At 43.1% G+C, this 2,500-nt stretch overlaps 1 protein-coding gene across 1 annotated transcript in view; it reads left to right on the top strand.

Moving 5' to 3' along the window:
• LOC134457638 (adhesion G protein-coupled receptor E2-like) overlaps positions 1–2,500 on the top strand; it is a 45,292-nt gene that overhangs the window by 38,367 nt on the left and 4,425 nt on the right. The window lies entirely within an intron of this gene.

Below are 2,500 nucleotides of genomic sequence, written 5' to 3'. Positions count from 1 at the left end.
CTGTGCGAAAAATAGGGGACACCTAATTGTTCAGTGCACATTGCTCAAGGGACTGTAACCGATACCCTCTAAAAATTGTGAGTCTCTGTGGGTAAAAGCGTCAGCTAAGTGCAGTGAAATGTAATGCAACTCTTCATAAAATTGGCCACTGACTCTTCCTATAGTAATGCTTGACAACTGGAGAAACCATTTCATTTTTATTGAGGTATTGGAAGAGAAATTGCAAATGCCAGACAATGGTAGTCGATAGGGTGAGAGATTGGCCTGCACACGGGGTATAGTGTAGTTGTTTTTTCCCCTTGACCTTGACATGTGTTTGTCTGTTGTGTATACTGTGGGTGCGTTCGGAACGGAAGGCAGTGACTCGATGACTCCCCTCCTACATAAACAGGTCGATCTGATAGGTGAAGTTAGCTGATGAGGTGGCCGTTACGAACGGTACTAACGAGTGCGCTGCCCTGCGCATTTGATGTTAAGGCGATTCTATTGGCGGGAGTTACGTTCATCATGTTAGCGCTTAGCTTATGCATGCTATTTGAGCTGTGAATGACCGCCAGATGGCAGAATCGTAAAATAGACTATAAATAGATACTACAATGTTGATTTATCCTTTTGATTATCAATATCTACGTACATAAGTGTCAGAATAAAGAGTATTATATGGTAGAAGCTTGGGTGGTAGCCATGTTTGTTTTCAGGGAACCCTGTTGAGAGGGAGGTGGCGCAGCAATTTGGGTATAAGGCAGCACCAAGTCAGCATCTGATGTTGCCCTCAAATATCCCTGTTACGCCCACAATTGCAGTGAACTGCCAATCGAGGAAATAAAGCAAATTTTAATTTCGAATTACACTTGATGACTTGATGTCCAGTTAGCTCACTGGAAGGACAGCTGCCTTTTTGAACATGTTCATGGGCATTATGCGTATTTGTGTAATCTACTTGACACCTTAATTTCCCTCTGACGATTAGTAAAATGACTCCACTATACGCAAACCTAGATAAATAAATGCATTATTATATTTAACAAAAAGCAACGTTTGGATCCACCAGAGGGATCTTCCTCAATCAGTGGTCTTGGATGACTTTGATCACATGTTATTGAGTGGGCCTCTATGATATTTGAATATAGCACTAAAACTGCCATACATACTTTCTTTCCATTTCTCTCTTTTTTCAAAGCCATCTTTCTTCATTCCTCTCTCTTTTCATCACTCTCTTACTTCTTTCCCCTCGTATATCATTCCTCTTCCACACAACTCATGCTTTCCACCTTACTGTCACATTTTTTTTCTTTTTCTTCTTTTTCCTTTCTTTTCTTCTCTGTGATTTTCTGTTCTTTCCTTTTCTTTTCTTTCCCATGCCTCTCCTAGTCTTGTCTGTTTGTTTTTTGTGATGACCATGTCTGTTGTTGATCTAATATTCTTCTCTTCTCTTCTCTTCTCTTCTCTTCTCTTCTCTTCTCTTCTCTTCTCTTCTCTTCTCTTCTCTTCTCTTCTCTTCTCTTCTCTTCTCTTCTCTTCTCTTCCCTTCCCATGCCTCTCCTTGTCTGTTGTTTGCTATCCATTATGAACTAGTCTCCCCTATGTCTGTTGTTGATCTAATATTGTCTCTGAAGTCCTCATCCGTCTCCCTCTCACGCTCAGTTCAAAAGCTTAATTGGCATCAACATCAAAAACAAAATATGCAAACAACACAGACTCTTTCTCTTCCCTCCGCCTACTCTCTCTCTCTCTCTCTCTCTCTCTCTCTCTCTCTCTCTCTCTCTCTCTCTCTCTCTCTCTCTCTCTCTCTCTCTCTCTCTCTCTCTCTCTTTCTCTCTCTCTCTCTCTCTCTCTCTTCCTCTCTGCCTGCTCCCCCCGCTCTCCACCCACTTGGGGGCTTGAGAGCAATACAGCTAAGAGAGGGATTGCTCAGTTGCCACTGGTCGGTATTAGTCTATTTTATTTTGGGGGGGATTTGGCAGGCCTATGACGAAGTCAAGGGTGCGTTTGTTCAAAAAAGGCTGAGAATCATTCTGTTCAGATTCTAAACAAACAATGGCTTGGCTGACTGTAAGAGAGCTGGAATGGACATGAATAGTGATTTTAAATCTTTAATTACTTTTCCCTTCTCTCTCTCTCTCTCTCTCTCTCTCTCTCTCTCTCTCTCTCTCTCTCTCTTTCTCTCTCATGCATGAGGATATGATGGATACATTGTGTCATTAACAATGCACACCCTCCTCTTTCTCCACCCCGCTCCTCTCCCTCCCATCCCCATGCCTCCATCTCTCTTTCTCCTTCTCTATCTCTATCCCACCATCTCTCCTCCAGCCTGGCTATGATCTGGTAGCTGCCTTGCTCCACTTTTGCATTTATACTGTATGCAGGAGGATAGGATGGATACACGGTTGTATCATTATCAATACACCCCCCATCTCTCCTTTTCTATCTCCATCCCACCATCTCTCCTCCAGCCTGGCTGTGGCCTGGTGGCTGCCCTGCTCCACTACTTCTTCCTTGC

This window comes from Engraulis encrasicolus, chromosome 1, assembly GCF_034702125.1.
Source record: "Engraulis encrasicolus isolate BLACKSEA-1 chromosome 1, IST_EnEncr_1.0, whole genome shotgun sequence".
Lineage (NCBI taxonomy): Eukaryota > Metazoa > Chordata > Actinopteri > Clupeiformes > Engraulidae > Engraulis > Engraulis encrasicolus.
The sequence above is the reverse complement of the archived record's forward strand: the minus strand, read 5'-3'. Positions and strand labels throughout refer to the sequence as shown.